The following is an 18,454-nucleotide window of genomic DNA, read 5'->3' as shown; positions in this document are numbered from 1 at the left end:
CCCACTGGCTTCAACCCTCTCTCTCTCTTACCCCCCTTCTCCCTGATTCATACCTTCCACCCCCACACATGCCCTCCTCTGACTGGCCTGTACTTGACCAAGGACAGGCTGGAGCCACTTATTTGTTTAACTCTTGAGTGGAGCCACTAAGGCGGAGGAGAGCCGCAGACAGATCAACACCACCAACCACTCATTCCCCACCAACCCATGAAGAGCGACCCTCCATAATAGGGCACCCACCAAACAAGTTAAAATGCATATGTCTCAAAATACTGACTATAATCTCCTAACAAGTAGTTTAAAGCCGAAATATTGTGCATGACATGACCTTGTTGTCCGACTACAATGACGTGCAGGGACTGTTTAAACTCCAACATGTTAAGCTACTCTTATTTATTAATATTTTAATGCACCGACATCAACAAAGGAGGAGAAAATGCCTAAAGATCTGGGGAAAGGAATAATAAGAGGAGACTGATTTAGTAAGAGTTCAAGAAAATTAACTGATAAAATATTTTCCAGTCACTATTACAAAAGTCCCCCAAAAGGGCACTTCCATTAACTGGGGTAGTTTCATTAGTATTCATAGTGTCAGGCCTTGCAGGACGCCTATTTACCACTTTAATGTGAGGCCTGTGTATTAAAGAGCTCCTTCTCTGCAGCCCACCTCTCTATTGATATTATTTAAGCAAAACATTAAGTATTTGCTTTTTCTAAAGCTTCCAATGAAGTTTGGATTGTTTTGATTGTCATGATTAATAACACACTAAAAATATTACTTGAAGATGGGAACATAGAAGAAGAACTGTAATGTTATTAAAATATATCAAATGTGCTTCAAAAGTCTCCAAGAATCATCAGAACTCCAGAAGAAGTCTGTTGCCACAATGAGAGCACGGCCACTCCCAAAGCTTTCACTGTTGTCAGAGTGCTCAAAGAGGCATTGTGGGAGAAATTCCCCATTTTAAGCACTCCCTTGTTTGCTTTTGTGCCAAATGAGCCCACTCTGCTGACCTTTTGGAGACCAACCAACGAGGTCCAATGCTGCACGTCTCTGACAACTGCCAGACAATGAAGAACAAGCTAATTAAACCGACGACAGCATGATGGAGGCAAAGGACACTCTTTCACTAAACTTAACCAACTGACACAGAAATGAGCCTAAAAACACCAAGGCATTATTATTATTACCTTACAAAGAAACCTTTTATACCTATTCAAACGCACTGTTGTGGGTTGAATCGTCTGTTCTCAGCGGAAATAAGCTCAAAATCATACAGTTAAATGTAATGTAAAACCTGTCTGTCATGATTAGACTTTTCTTTGTTCAGTCCACCCCAAACACTTGAGCTCCAGGACAAATTATAGTGTTAATGAGTCACGGTCCATGTAGTGCTGGATTTCTGCCAGGGGAAGGCGAGTGGTGGTGGGAGTGTTACAATAATGTATAGAGATGGCGCTCTGGGTCCCATAATGATCAAGAGCTGCATAGACATCATGAGAGAGGAACCCATTGAAAAGCAGGGAAGCTGTCACGTAGGCATGCGACCTGTTGCAGTGCGACTAATGATGGGACACTGTTGTACTGAGGACATGCAGAGATAAATGGTGTTAGGGCCAAAAAGCTGGATCACAATATCCTTAGTGTACTGTGTTCCACTTTAACAACTCTTCGGGGCACTTGAAATAATAGAGAGTATATAAAACTATGGAGCATTTTTGGAACATGATCATGTGTTCAAAGTAAAGTAAGTGAGGTTTCTTTGGGAAAGATTTGAATGGAAGAAACATCAAAAGACAAGACAGTTTTCATGGCCTGGCCTGCTCCCACACATTATGATCTTTTACTTATTTTCATTTTTTAAAGGTTGTTTTTGATCCATTTTCTAAAAATGACCTGCACTGGCATGTCAAGGCTCTATGACGTGAGACCCAAGGGGAAATACGCTTTTCTTATCCTCCTCTAGGTTCAACTACAGATCAGCAACATCACAAAAACTCCCCTTATTATTTTATTCAAATGAAAAAGAACACATATTTCATTTAGAATGGAAACCAGGCTATGTTTTTATGAAGCTCTCTTTCAAAATCAGTCAACTCTGAGTAAAGATGCAGATTTTCATCTCACAGAGCCACAGTCCCAGCCATGCCATGGTCCAGGACCTGGGAACAAAAGACAGCCAAGCATCACCGCGAGTGGGAATGACACCTGCCAGATTCAGTGGAGTTCAACCACAAGATGAGCATGATGCTGCATCCAAGAGATAAGATTTAGCTTTTTGCACTGAATGCGTTATCTGAGTCATTAAACCGCTTGGCTTGTGGAAGCAGTTGATCATTAAATGGATCAGTATCATCATGCAAACACAAGGCAGAGCACAAGGCAGACACTGTGACCAACAGGTGACTGAAGAACTTGATCCAGGCACACATACAGACACACACACACACAGCAATAACCTGAAAATTCATACAAAAACACATAATTTTAGATATTTACATGCATATGTAAGGGGTTGTTTTTAACAATGTGCCCACTGACATTTTTTATGTCAAGTATGTCATTTGTTTTGCATAAAGCAAACTGAACATGCATAATGTAGATTAGTTGAACAGAGTACTGCATATCTGCACTCAGAGAGAACATGCAGTGTGCCAATATAATACAGACATACATGGTCACAGCACCCCAAGTAAGGCAAAATGCAGACCCCACCAGTCTCATAATTAACTTCATCATCACATTTAATTGCCAATTGCAGATCATCCTCATTCACATAGAGCTCTAAGCATGACACACAAACTAGTTCACCAAGTAGTCATCTAATTAGCTCCAGTGGAAATGCAGTGCAAGCTCAACCTCAAAAATACAAATGAACTTAATGGTTGAGAAAGGTGGCACACCATCACAGTGATTTGATTAAAAATATTAATGCTCAACTTTGTGCCAATTTACTGTGTGACTGGAAATGTATTCTTTTGCTTTGTAATCATGCCATTTGCCAGAGTTGGTTTATTGTGAGGTGCTCTGTATAGAACACAAAAACATCCAATTTAAATGTAAAATAAATTTGTGTCCATCTGTTGAGCACTCGGCCTCAGCTGCCCTGTGCGGGGTGGTTTGTGTAATCTTCAGCTGGCCTCATTGTTTATGATGGCGGGGTCAGGACGGCACTGCTTAATGTGGTGACATCAGTGGTTAGGCCTGATTAATTGGCTTTAGTAGCATTTGTCATCAGGGATATTGAGCATGTTAATCCGGGGGACCCGCAGTTATCCTTGCTCAGTCCCTGGGATGCCCTGTGATGACAGAAACTGCAGTTTATTTGGCCTTAAGTGCAGAAGGACTGAATAAAAAGTCACCTTATCCATAAGATCAATGCTATGGACATTTTAGCAGTAAATGCTAAAATTAATTCGGTAGATGGTAGGAAGCAAAATAGCACTATAGAAATATGTCAATCCTCAATTTACCACTCATTAATCCACCGTTTTCATTCTCTAAAGCTTTTCATTGAGAAGAAGCCCTTGTGTTTTTCCAAATGCAGACAATGGACTCAAGAAGTAAAGGGAAGAAGACAAGAGAGGATAAGAGACAGAGGACTAATCCCATTAGGATGGAAGCCAAATGATTTGTTCCACTGAGATAAAGGGAGATAAAAAAAAAAAAGTGTGTAGAAGGAAGGGGGTGTGTTTTACATTGGGATGACAGTAGCAAAGAGGCACAAACATCTTCCAAATACAAAGGGTTTTCTTCTCTTTGGTAGCTGACCCCGGCATCCTCATTGACAGCACTCAAAGCTGTCCACACGCCACTTTATTCCCTCATTTGAAAGTCTAATTTATTGCCATCGGGGGTAACAAAAACTGAAAGAACAAAAAGAGAGAGAGAGAGAGAGTGGATGGGGCTGGTGACATAGCAGATTAAGCCACAAAACCACCTCCTATAAAAGACACAAAAAACTGTTAAAACTATTAGTATTTTACTGTATTTGATTACATACAAGAAGGTATAATAGTCAGAGAGGTGTGTCATTCAGTATCAACAGCCTGACAGACACTTGGGCTGATTTCATTCTCAAAGAATGACAACAAATAGACTCCCTGACTCCATACAGTAAATTTCAACAGCTTTAGGAAGTTGTTGAAAGAATAAACTGGTGTTTGGCTCAGGGAGAGGACAAAGTGAAGAAAGATACCGGAAAGAGTACAACATGAAAACAAACAAAACAGTCTTTTTTTTTTTTTTTACCAACTCATGTCGTATCCAGCAAACCATTCAGGTTTTGATTGAAAGGAATTAATAAAAAAAGACTTAATTGTATAACCTTAATTGTATATCTTTAAAATAGTTGTACACACACAAAAAAAAATAAATAAATAAAATTAAGCATTATGCATATTGTGACATGGTAATGATTGCTATGGTAACCTGGCTGTGTACAGGAACTAGGGCTGGACCTACAAATCTGGATCTATTAGTTTGTCAGATGGGTATATTTTCAATTTTAAAATTTAGTTTTTTTTCCCTAAAATGTGAGATATCAGCCATAATTTAACTGTACCTGTGCTGTTAAAATGTGAACATGCATATCTCATATCTATATCTCAGCTTGGGATACTGCCTCACTGCAGTGAACATGGAAACACTAAAAACCACAATAAGACAAAAGCTGAGTGGCAAATATGCCATTAGAAACTGGTCTACCATGCTGGCACAACTAGTATGACTGGAAATAGAGCAGTATTTGAGAGACATAAATAAAGTCCACTCTGGCCTACTTGCATGGCAAAAGCTAAATAGAAACTGCTGCCCTAAACACTGCCTTTGAGTACTGGTGTAATCTGTCCACTAAAATCACCTCGAAACACATATTTTATGCTGCTAAAAATTACTTTTTGGGAAAACAGGCAAATGCACACTTTCACACAGAAAAAAAATATTTAAAATAGCAAGGATATTTTTAGGCTGTCATATACTGGTTAAATTCACCACAAAGTATACTATATTATCAAAAGTATGGGGACGCCTGCCTTCACATGCACATGCACTTTAAGTCTTAGTCTGTAGTTTAATGTGAAGTTGACCCACCATTTGCAGATATAACAGCTTCAACTCCTCTGGTAATGTTGAGTGTGTGTGTCTATGGGAATGTCTGACCAGTCTTCCAGAAGAGAATTTGTGAGGTTAGTCACTGATGTTGGACAAGAAGGCCTGGCTCTCAGTCTGCGCTTCATTTTAACCCAAAGGTGTTCTATCAGGTTGGGGTCAAGACTCTGCAGGGCAGTCAAGTTCCTCTACCTCAGACTCGATCATCCATGTCTTTATGGACCTTACTTTGTGCACCTTAATCCAATCATTTGGAGAGGGGTCCCATTACTTTTGATAAGTGAACTTTAGCAGTAAATACTTTTATATAAATTACCGACTAAACATACTGGGTTTTTTTCCCTGCAGTGTCTTTAGGTAGGGTTCTGTGTTGGAAATGATAAAAGCTTGGATTCCCAGCCGTCGTTGAGCAGAGGAAGCTGTAATAACCGTGGGACTAACTAATAACTTCCGGGTCATCCTTTTCATTCTCTTGGCCTGAGTTTGCGGTCACAGGGTCACAGACTATGAAAACAGAAGCATGCCTTCATAGGTATAATGCAACACATTGTATTGTGTTGGCAGTGAAGGGGTGAGGATGGTGGAGGGTGGGTGTCTTCTCAGTGGGAGTCATCCTAGTCGACAATAGCAGTGACATTCCACTGTGAACACAGTGGCATTATGGCTGCCCTCTGTTCACCGGGAGTATCCCCACTTCCACCAAAACAAAAGAGATTATCTCTCGCAGCATTCTGGGAATTTTCTACATCACCTTTGGGAATGGTTCAGAGACTAAAAAAGACAAACTACTGCTGAAGTTAGCATTCATTAAAAGTCAAGTTTAGTTTTACTGATATACCTAAACATTAACAAAATATGTTATGTCAAAATGTTTTCCCTATTTAATCATTTTCTTTTTGGCTATGTTTTGCTTCTTTAGATTAGCTCTGTTGAGCATCTGCCATCAAAAATAGTTGTCAACTTAAGAAAATATAATTTTGATCTATTGCTTAAGTAGCGAGAGGCAAAACAAACCACTGCAATCACAGAATAAGGTTTATAGAGCTGCATAGAAAATTACAATTATAACCATTGTACCGGGCAGAAGCACCCAGGTGAAGACCAAAGAGGTTAATTACAGAACTGCTAATTTAACCAGGACAACTCTGATAATTTTCTAAATTAATACCATTTTCAACAATCCCTAACAATTATCTTTAATCATAGACACACTGCGCAACAATGTGACATGTTTCTTCAGTACAAAACACTTATTTATTAGATATTTTTAAAAGATTTCCCCAGATACTCCAAATCCCCATCGTGTTTTTACATGTTTTTGGACAACAGGGGTATGGCACAAATAAATAAACTAATCCAAGTTGCAGACTGACAGTCATTATGGGCAAGTAGAGGTGATTCATTGTTGGTTTCAGTGTCTGCATGGGTGTTGTTGAAAATACAAGTCGAGCAACTGCATCTTTGGTTTGAGTACATTGTTTATAATCTTTAGCAGTTTCTCAGGTTTTGAATAAGTAATACTCTAATAATAATAATATTCTTATGTACAGACATAGACGCACAATCAACCCTGTGTAAATCGTGTGCACTCTTATACAGATATTATAGGGAAGAATTCAAGACCACAAACCTAATTAACCTCAGAGCCAAACAAAACAACTATGTCATGTTTCATTTTAAAATCAGACTTATTACTTTACCCCCACAACAAACTCTTTTTATTAGTTAACTGATCTAAAGATTTGGCTAAAGCCAGTCGAGAAAACATATTCTACTATAAATTCAAACACCACTAGTCATCCCTAATGAACAGGCATCCCCTGCCCAACACTGACCATGAACAAATATTGACTTGAGCGGTGACCCATGCTATGCCATTGTTTCAGCGATGCGGGGGAGCAGAAAAAAAATCTGCATTTGCTGGTAGAAAGCTTTGGTGGCAGATGTCACTGAATATGTAAAACAGCAAGACAAGAGGAAGGGAGGGTAGTTATATAAACAATGAACAACAGACATGTCAAACATCATTACATCTGTGGTCAAAACAGAGGAAACAGTGGTTTTTGTTTAAAATGTCCTTCAAATATGAGCTCACTGGAAAAGTAATCATCCTGCAACTACAAAATATTAAATAAATGCATTTTGGGTTCTTCTTTTCAGACCAGTCAGCCAGAGACCTTACCACAAACATTTAGTTTTCATTACAAACTAACTACTGGATAAAATATTAAACCATCTTTGAGAATATCTACCCAAGTTTACAAAGAGCACATTATAATGTTTGTTTACATTTAGTAATTAACATTAGTCACTGCTGATAAAGACTTGCACGCAACATCTGTCATTTCAGCAAGACCAGTCTACGGCTGCACTTTGAAATGATCACATGAAAAATATATTCATACATTTGTTTTACAGTTTTTTGGAGGAATTATTGTTATAAAACCAAGGCTAAATTTGTAACACAAACATTTGCAGTCTTGTGTGACTGTCCACTAACCTGCTGCTATCAGCATCCCACCTTCTGCTCCTTTTTTCACTGGAAAGTTTGACGTAATATCCAGGAAATGTAATATTTCTTGTCATACAAGGACCTATCAGTTGCTTTGTCTGCAGGTTTGCTCACAAGAAAGTGACACTGTGTCTATACTGAAAGCATTGTGAGTGTTAGCATCAGCTCTGGTGAGGTGTTCAGGGACCATAAAGAGTGTAGGTCATTCATGCTGTGATGCGTTCAAGAACAGAGCAGTGGGGCTAAGTTAGCTAGTAAGCTGGTTAGGCTGAGCTAGATAATGTTGATCTTGTTGAGCTTAACAATTAGAGTATTCTTCTTCTTTTTTTTTTTTTTTTTAAACATTATTTATTACGTTATGCCTGTAATAAATATGATTTTGGGGAGCCATATACACCACTTGTTAAAGTATTTCAGCCAGAAATCATTTTACTGGATTGTTTTCTAACAGCACAAATGCTAAAGACAGCTGAGTTGTTAGAAGAGCAGTCGCCATCTCTAATTTAAATAAACAAAACAGACTGACTTTCAGCAGCTTGTTAAACTGGTCTGGTGGTTATGTATTCAAGTGGCACGTGGCCATCTTAAGGTCAGATAAAACTATTGTTTGTACCATTACAAAAACATAACACAAATGTATGTTACAACGCAATCTCATAAAACATCTACAACATTATTACATCAAAGCAGGACTGTAATTACTCACCATCCCTAGCAGCAGGACAGAGTGATGTTTAATTTTATCATTCTTAAGTTTGTATGTGTAGTTATTGAAAAACGAATCCAATCAGAATTATTATTAGTTACCATTATTTATTATTTTGAAATGTGGACAGCATTCTGCCTTTTTCCACGAGTCTCCCATCTGTGTTTTGTATCACCATTGCCTCTATTGTATGTGTAAACATAGCATGAACAATACCCTCAAACCACCTGAAAAGAAAAAATCCTGTGGTCATGTGTTATCTTTGCTACTGAAATGACATTGTATAAATTGTGGTTACAAAACTCAGTGTTTCATAGTGTTCATGTAGTGAAATGATTAGGATTCTGTTCTTTGTCAAGTTTTTGACCATCTACTTTATCTGCCAACTGTTGTGTTTTAACAGTGTTATAATGTAGGAAGTAGAAAAAGCATGAGTGATTTTTGGATTATTCCTTCCTGACGACAAGAATGCTATACCAGAATGAAAACTGAGTAAAAAGTTTTAGTCAGACTAGTCTGTTTTATTATGTATGAAGATATTCAAATATATAACACATGCAAAAGTTCCTCTATAAAATCTTCTTTGTTTTAAGAACCCCCATCCCCTTACTGGCATCTCTAGCAGACTCAGTTTGAATGGCAGCTTTCACACAAGTCCTAAATCAACATGTTAAATGTTGACCAAAGTCAAGTCAACTACATCAAACAGAGTCCTCTAAATTAAATATTAATAGTGTTGATGCTTTTATATTATGTCCCCTCACAAGAGGTTCAGCTCAAAAGCATCCAAAAACATTCTCCTCTGATTCCCTGAAGTCTTGTTGATTACAGGCACCAGGCAGAAAAAGCCAACCTGTGCTCACTCTCCTCAGAAGGGAAACATGGGATGGGTCAGGAAACCTGTGGACGGCGTTACCAGGGTGATCTGCCCCTCACTTTGTGGAAATTGAAACCTGAGAGGATGCAGGGCCATTGTGGAGCTGACGTCACCACAGCTTGGCAACGAGGACTGAAGTCACACAGTCAGAGAGCTGTTCACTGTACTAACAGCAGCAAATGTTCCTACTTCAAACCAAAGAACGCATTAAAGTCTCAACTTAAGCCATCATCACAATAAAACAGCAGATCATTACACATTACTTAGTCAGTTATGTGTTGATTACAGATCACACAAGTATTTTCCCCTGTATAATTACAGTGGGATGTTAAAATATGGCCTCCTCTAAATGCAGCCTCATATTAAAACACTCCCCATGTGGTGTGCCGACAGCAGAACTTCATGTGCACAGAAGCTTTCACCAGAGGAGATAAGATCAATGGTGTCACTAGGGAGTCAATCTCCCCTGTAAACAAAGCCCTGCTGACTGCAAGAGGAAATAATTTACTACTGCAGCGCAACAGTTTACTGAGGAACGCCCGACCTTCTCAGGAAGATGTTTACACTGAATCAACGCCATGGGGCTACAGACAGTTGACTTCATGGAGAAGAAAAAAGCTTTACTTCAGATTTGATGACCAGTCGGAGTGACTAATAATTTCTAACCTGATAAGTGGACATCAGATATTGATGTTGCTTGTTGCCTTGAAAGTGTAAATCACTGTGTATTTTACAGTAACCCGATTACCATCTTCCTTGGCTGCCACCTGTCTTGAAATTTGCCACACAAATTCCACAGTATCCTGCTAATTACTTCCACAAAGATTCCTACAGACTTTTCCCCCCACCAGATGGCAGTTTGCAATTACAGAGGATGTGATATAACATGACTGGTATAAGAACAGTTCTTCCAACTACAGAACTTCTTGCTACTTAGTGGCTGATATAACAATTTATTAGCAATAAGTTGATATATATAAAGAGCCAAGATGCCAGTACTGTCAAGGTCATGTGCAGCTAACCTGTAGTTTATACTGTGTGTCTGTTAACACTGCATGTGCTTTTTACTTCTGAGACCAACAGGTAAAGCAACAGATATACCACATAATGCAAAGAACGTGTAGAAACAGGGTAAAAAAGAGGAGTCTTTTAGCATACAATGGTTTTAGTTAGAAACTTTTAGTTTTAAACTCATTAAATTAGTTATCTGCAGTGGGCACTTCACTTTTTGCACCTTTTGTGTTGAACACCAGCCTAAACATCATGATCCAAAGAGGTAAACATTAGAAGCAATTTAGTTGTGAAAGCATTCTTATCCTAAAACAAGTGTCTTGTTAAATAACATCTACATTTTTGTTCAGCTACACATGCAATACAAAAATGTGGAGGTCAGACAGACTGGATCTAGATAGGAGTGTCTAGAGCAGCAGCTGTAGACACAACAGACTCCCCCTCTTCGCCCACAAATCCTTGACCAGACCCTCAATCAAGTCCATACCATCTCACAGACAACTGTGCTGCTCTAGTTAATCCATTTTCCTCACACACTCACACCACTCTTTAAGCAAAGAAATCAACACTAATAGTTACAAGTCTCCAGGACAGTAAAACTTTCCATAAACTCATATTCCTTGTGCATAATCTGTTACAAGAAAAAACAAGTAACAAAATGTAAAACTGGTGTGTCCAGACACTAAATGTATTTTTCTTGTGTTCCCAGGAAGTTACTTATATCTTTATGCAGAAGGTAAGTTTTTTTAATGAATACATCTTCACAAAACAATGCAACAGTTGTATGAGGAACAGATTACGAACCTAAAAACAGATTTTGCACTCACCTTCCTCAGGTTATAGAGTGATTTTGTGAGTGCATTTCTGTACCGTGTAACTCACAGGCAGCTCCCAGTATAACCACAGAGAAAACATCCACGAGATAGATGAGGGATTAACATGGAGACGTCACCCAGCGCTGTCTCACACGGCAGATCACAAGCCAATCACAACACAGCCGCACAGACACCAAGCACACACACATTGTAACCTGACCACACCAGCCAGTGAGGGAGGCTGTAATATGAGCAGCCTGGTGACCAGTGGGCCGAGGCGCTGGGGTTCTCTCAGCCGTAAACAGTGGCATCCCTGGCAGGAGACAAATTCAGCAGATCTTTATGTAGTATAGAGGATGAGTAAAATACAAAAGAACAGGGGTGTTTCCAATAGCCTTTGGGTAAAAGGTTGCACAAGGCAAGATTTCTATTGGAAAGTGTGCCTCACCTCTCATTAAAGTCATACTCCACCCAATATATATCTTTTATTTATTAAACACACCATGTGTAAGCTTGAAGGGAGAGTCTATGCACAGGCATTTGCTGTTTTTGTCTTATTTAACCATTTAGTCTATTAAAAAAATCACTATCTAATGTTCTAAAGTCTTTAACTTGCTTATTTGACAAACAATACAAAAGCTAAAAATCCAAGATGTTTTCATTTTACTATTACCAGCTATTAAGAAAAGCAGTAAAATTAAACATTAGGCTTTTGACAGAAAACATCATAGACAGCTTAGACTGCTTGGTCTGACACAAGCTAACATTACCAAGTTGTTAGACTATATCCCTCTGTGACATCTTGCTCTCCATGCCACATACTTATGCCTGCTTAGCTCTCCCGATAAGGGTTGAGTTCTGGCTAAATTGAATCAGAAAGTCCAATCTTCCTTCTCGTGGAATGCTTCAGCTTGACAGGGAAAGTCTGTGCATGCCTGCATAGCTGAGGGATTATCACAGTATCAATTGAGCCCTAGGTTCCCCCTTGCACCTGCCTTGTCCTGCTTAAAGTACAAGAAACAGGCGGGATGTATCACTCCTCCCTTTGTCAGAAGACTCGCCTTTCATTCACAAGCAGACCTGAAGGCATAATGACAAGCTAAGTCTGAGCTGCTTCTGCAAACTAACACTTCCTCCTGACGTAGGCATCGATGGATGTTTGGTATACACGAGTGCTGAATGTTTTGCTGATCTCTATCATTTTTGCTCCACTTAAGATCCCCAGATCATGAAAACTGATAGCAAAAGTTAGTATTGTGGTGGTCTTATGGTTAGAATAAGTGGACCAGTAACAACAAAAAGACTGCTGGTTTAATGCCTGGACCAGTGTGTTGGATGGTTGTCTTTTTGGGGCATGCTTCCTCTTCTCCATCACCTAGCCAATTTCAACAGGAAATACAAGTGGGAATAATCTGTATTTCTTTCAAAGTACGGGAAAGGCAATGAAAGCAAATGAGAGTGTTGTGGAGAAGTCTGCTTCACCACAGCACTCCTCCCATTGTGGTCAAATATCAAAACGATCATTTACAGCAAGCCTGCTCAAGCAGCGTACATTCACTTCAGAAAATCATTTCAGAGTGTAATTTATTTTATTAACAGGATCAGCCCTAGCAAAGACCATGAAAACACAATGGTCCTACAAGAAATGTTTACAATCTATAAAAAATCCTTAATAAACAAAGGATTTTCTTTTTTTGTTTAGAAAAATGTGAAGGATTGTGGGTAAAGTGTTTTATAACTTTCAAAGTTATTAAGTTCAATGATTTTCAAACAATGTTTATGAGCTGCTGTTTCCAAGAGAGAGGGAGAGGCATTAATATGTTGATCTCATGTCTGAGCATCAGTTAAAGACGTAGGGTTTGTTTTAGAATAGAACTCACAAATTAAGATAAATCTGATTTAACATGAACAGAAACAGATGTAAAAATGACATTTGTGGTTTTAGGGAACTTGTGTGTTTACAGTTTCTATTTCTTTGCAAACAACAGCCTTGCACAGGTTGCAATTGGTTTTCAGGTTTGCCACCATCATGCCTGTACAGACAGCGCTAATAACCTGTCTTCAGTCTGGTATTTTGATAATAGAAGTGGTAACTGTGTGCATGCCGTACCCTAAATCTAATGAATGAATGATAAAAGTAGATGTTTATGAAAGGTAGGTCAAAATAAAATCTGCTTTGGCAACAACTCAGCAGGTATTTATCTGGTATGTTGGGGCTCAAGAGAAATGATATCCATCTAAGAGAAGTCAACAGTTCATGACTCATCGGCCACCTGTTGTATAAGGAGCAGTTGATGATTGAGAAAATATATGAATGAAAGAAAAGGTTTAACATATGAGGAAACAAACTTTGTGAAACACACTTCAAGGTTTAGCTGGGTATAATCTCAGCTACACAGAGTCAAATCTTCACTCATTCATGTTCACTGCAACAGTTTTCTTGCTAATGGAAGTTGCACAAGTTGCAGCATGTACAACTGAATCATCCAACAGGTCAACATACAGTGGAAACCACGAGCTCCTGAAACAGATGAAAGCCTATCCAGGTCACAAGAAGGGAACATTTCAATTCACATCCACTTGACAGCCTAAGTTTTGCAAGTGTATTGTTGTTTAACTAAATTCACAAACTCAGCAGATGCCACTGATTGAAGCTACAGCTCTGCAGGCCTGAAGGGCAACAGAGGTTATCAAGTCTGCCATCAGCAAGACAACAGCTTCCTCTCCTCAAACTGTTTTGGACACAAAGAAGCACTGAAGCTGTTAAACAGGTCACAGTGGTATGAAAGTTTAGTTCTTAAGATAATAAAACGGCCAACATATTACTATAGGATGAGAAATGGAGGCAGAATGTTGCTTTTTCTATTTTTCCAGGTCAGTGCTGGTACAAAAAAACTAACAACTTTTTACTGCAGTGGTAGAACAAACTACCTCTAAATCTCACAAATTAACATATTTTATATTTTTTATTTCATCCATTTAAAAAAATAAATAATAATAAACCTGACATAATCGGACATAAACCTCATCCTTGTTTACATCATAATGGTAAATTAAAGGTATATAAATGATGCCTTACAGCATTCTACATATCATCTGTGATTGTTGAATGCATGACGGACCCTAACCCACCCAACACAAATGTCTCCAAATCCATCTCAGGCCACTCCAACTCCATTAAGCCTCTAATTCCAGCAAGCACTGATTTAAAAAGATTTTGAGCTGTTCTGCCAGAGCTTTGATCACTCCAGTAATTACTTCCTAGCGAATTTGCAAACAATGCGGTGCTGCCCAGCCGCTGCCACAGCCTCTGAAAATCTTTTAGGAGGATTCCCTGAATCTTGACTTTTCCTGTTGTTTTTATTAAATTCAACAGGTCCTTTTAAGATCTGTTGTGCCCTGTTCTTCCAGATCCATACCTACACACTACTTATGTTATATAATCTAATATCTCACTAAACAGATTTAGTTTTTTTACTTATGGTAGTTTGTACAGTTGTAATTGATCTAATTGGTTAGTGTCAGTGGATCTACTATTCAAAGTAGATTTGATCTGGTAATAACAGGGCAGTCACTGATGCTCTTCATCCCACACTTCTAAACCGGAACAGCTGTAACAACTCCCTTCACCTCCACAAACACTGAGAGCAGTAAAAGTGGTTTCTTTAGAGTTATCCAGCAGTGAAGCTCTCACATAAAAAATATAAGTAAATAAAAATCCATCTTTTGAAGTTAGACAACCCAAGAACGTAGTATTTTTAGCACAGAAACATGCAAGAAAAGCAGAGCCGGGACAGAGGCATGCACAGATGTTCAACCAACACTAAAATTACAACTCAGCACCCTCTTTACATGAAATTACAGAGAAAACGCAACAACTAGGATTCCACAAAACCTGAACAGCGGCAAGAAAAGCAAGGCCAGATTTGACGTGCAACCCACTCAGACAGCGCAGTGGAGTGGAAGTCATTTTCTCTAAACAAACACAGGAGGGATGGCAGTCATAATCACACAGAGGCGATGGCTGGGGAGGGGGCACATCAGAGGCCCAGCTTTGATCATGTGGACACAAGGGCCATCTCACTAAGGTGTTAATTGAGAGACCTCTGCCATATGTCCACAAAGGCTGAATGACTGTCCCGATGATGTGGACCCAGAGTGCTGCTAAGCCTCATGTACCAACCGACACCAGGGTGTACTTCCACCAGATCTGCTTATGTGTTAGCAGAAAACAGTGAGAGGCTGAGGAATGCCCTGCATGTTGCTGGAGGACGTGCACAACGTACAGATTTAACACTAAGCTTTTTACCCTATGAGAAAGTCCGAGCTTAGAAAATATCAGGGAAATAAACAAGAGGCACATGAGCTGCCTACACACTAAAAAAAGGCATGTAGTTATATTGATATACTGATATTTCAGGTTTATCAAGGTCAAAACGCTCTTGTTCTGGTTTTGGGGGTACATGCTGCATGGTATTAAACTTCCTTCAGCCTTTCCCATATTTAGATATCACTGTGCTTCTAACTAAAAACAAAAAATATATCACTGTCCTCAAGTTATTGTTACTCAAGAATGTGACGACAGATAAAATTTATATTTGTTTCTTGTAAGAAGAGCTGGTTTGATATAAACGACAGCACTTAAATCTCCAGGTTTTTTATCAATGCAGGAAAATTAAACTTGAATTATGGCACAAATTATACATTAACACTGTAGATCAAAGTTATACAAAAAAAGGACCAATCAAACCTTTAATGAATTATAATGGAGCTGAACACAGGTCTGGCCACAAACATCTGCATTTTCAAAATTATTTATGCTAAACAAATATTTTCTGATTACAAATTCAGCCAAGATAACCAAGATTTAGACTTTTAAGTTTGAAGGACTGTTGTGTTTGGCCTCTTGGAGGAAAGCATTGATATAATCTGTATTTAATATACTCAAGTGTAGAAAGATTAAGTCAGGGATATGCCAAAAGTGCCACAGTGGAAGCTTAGGAATTTCATTACACCACTGTCACAATGCTCATATTCTTCCTCTTGACATATCAATTCAGAGCTTTATCTCTAAAGAAAGCTGGAAAAGCTTCAGACCCTGGAAAAGATGAAGGGCCCTCTATTATGCTCCAGCTCTTCACAATCACAATAGGGACCACCATCCTGGTTTATGTTCCCGCTATTCCAATACACAAATGCCTCAGCTCCTCAGTGCAGTTTTGACAAGGAGAAAATGAGCAGTTGCATGCTGAAGAAAGAAAAACAACTCAACAGTATAGTTTAAAGGCTGATGGGGATGTTTTGGGACGGTGCAAATCCACAGTGAGACCCAATTTAAGCTGTCAAATCCATAGGAAAGATGAGTCACTATGAATCATGTAATGGTGTGGGATAATTAAGTCACACGGGATAGATGGGTCATCGTTTGCAGAGTGTCAAAAGAGCAAAAAATAAGGATCACAAGTTAAATCTTAATGAATACACATGCTTTTCTTTGGAGCTCAAAGTTCAACCCATACAGCAGCATGTGAGACACTTGCAACACCTGTTCGGGGCAAACATGACTGCTGATTGCATGAGTGTTGAAGAAAAAGCACACACAGGATTACCACAAGGAGCAGGTCCAACAAACACCATATGACTTTAACCATAATCCCGCTTAACCAGCAGCGCTTCATGGGATTGTCTGGTCTGGTCTGGTCTGGTCGCCGCAGGACCACCTGACGAAGAGCATGCACCGAAGACGCACAAGTGGGATTAAACCAAAGACTAAAGTGAAGCTGAAGCGGGAAAAAAAACATCCACGCAAGTTTGCTCTCAGGTGCTTTTTAACACAACCCGGTGCATTTAGCAGAAAACGCGACTGCAACGCGTCTCACTCACCCGTGTGTCTCCCAGGCAGGTTTTTAGGACTTGAATGCAACTCCTCCTGTCTGATAACTCGACTGTTTGTCCTTGGTGTCAAACTCCTGCAGGTGAACTCGTCCGATTAGAGTAATAACTTCGCATAAAAGCGTAGGAGCTCTTACTTGGACCCCGGGGACACACACCACGTCCCGTCCACACCAACACCAGCTGCTTTGTACTTGTCCGCTGCGGCAGCAAGTTGTTAACCCGCGGTCATGCGCAGTCGACGCCGGGGCAAAGCTCCTCGGTCCGCCAATGAAGGTCAGTCCCTGCTCCAGGTGTAGCTCACCTGCCGTGAGGGTTTAGCCTACTTTTGCTACGAGGATATTATCTCCACAAATATCACATGACAAACAAACACTGCTGGGAATCTTCTGAATTAGAATAACGTTAACTTAGCTTTGTCAAACGAGTTAGCTAACATTAGCTGTTCGTCAACTAATTCATTTCATATTTTAATGAGACGTTGACGCCTTTTAGTTTTCATAGTACTCACAGAAGCCATCGAGTCGCACGCCGCATTCATTAAAAAGAAAACATAGCAAGCTGTCATTGTGTAAATAAACCAAATAAGCACAAGTAACTCGACTTGTTGTGACAATTATCGCAGCTAACTACATTTTCCTTCCGCTTGACAATATAGTCCTAGAAACGTATTGTGAACGGGGCGGTTTGCGCATTGATATCAACAATTCTAAATTGTGATGAGTCAGAGAAGTGCGTCCGTCGGCTAATATGAACGGTTTCATAGAAGAGTTTGTTGTTAAACAACTTGTTAAACTACACGATTATAAAAATGTAAAGCCATAATGTAATTATTTTGTAGAATAAGACTAAATCTACTATTTGTCACACACACACACATATATCTACACCTATATTGGATGTTAGGACAGAGTCACCGTCCCAAACAGGGTTGACTGGCCGAGGCCGCCATCTTGTGTCATTCAGTGTAAACTACAGTAGTTTAACACATTTTAGTATAATAATGCATTTATTTATGCATTCGTGATTTATTTAATGTAGAATAAATTACAATCTGTGCTGTAATGTTCGTTTATTTTAGACTAAATAGGTGGTTTTACTATTTTATTACATTTCTCATTCTTTCAGGTTATGTCACAGTATTATTCAGTCTTATACTATATGACATTATAAAGTCTATAAAGACAAATACACGGGAGAAAAACGATAAAAAGATAGATAGAGACCAAAAGGGACATGCTGGTGTTGCAGTAGATATTACATACACACACAGAAGATGGGGGTTGAGGCCTGGGCTCTGCACAAAGTTGGGTAACTTACCCAAACTGATATTGTATGCATGTCTCTGCAGGAGTTTTACTTTAACTGATGCAAACTGGAGAACTGTTTATGCAATAATTGCATATTGCACATCATTGCCCACTGCTCTACGTTTTTGTTCAGATTATAGCTGAATACCAGAATGCTGAAAAGTTAATCAGTGCAGAGGTAAGAATGGGACTATGGAAATCTGCAAAAGTTGTGAAACTGC

At 39.2% G+C, this 18,454-nt stretch overlaps 1 protein-coding gene across 2 annotated transcripts in view; it reads right to left on the bottom strand.

Moving 5' to 3' along the window:
• The window catches only part of kank1a (KN motif and ankyrin repeat domains 1a), a 47,108-nt gene extending 29,684 nt beyond the window's left edge, over nucleotides 1-17,424 (bottom strand). Inside the window, exon 1 of one of the 2 annotated variants that reach the window (XM_026343642.2) lies at nucleotides 16,915-17,424. The gene's annotated coding sequence lies outside the window, so the exon portion shown is untranslated. Of the gene's footprint in view, nucleotides 1-11,043; nucleotides 11,131-16,914 lie in introns of those variants that run through there. The other variant, XM_026343645.2, reaches the window with a different exon arrangement.
• Nucleotides 17,425-18,454: the final 1,030 nt, after the last annotated feature.

The sequence above is a fragment of the Anabas testudineus genome, chromosome 9 (genome assembly GCF_900324465.2).
Source record: "Anabas testudineus chromosome 9, fAnaTes1.2, whole genome shotgun sequence".
Taxonomy (NCBI): domain Eukaryota; kingdom Metazoa; phylum Chordata; class Actinopteri; order Anabantiformes; family Anabantidae; genus Anabas; species Anabas testudineus.
Note: the sequence above shows the minus strand (reverse complement) of the source record. Positions and strands in the feature narration are given on the sequence as shown.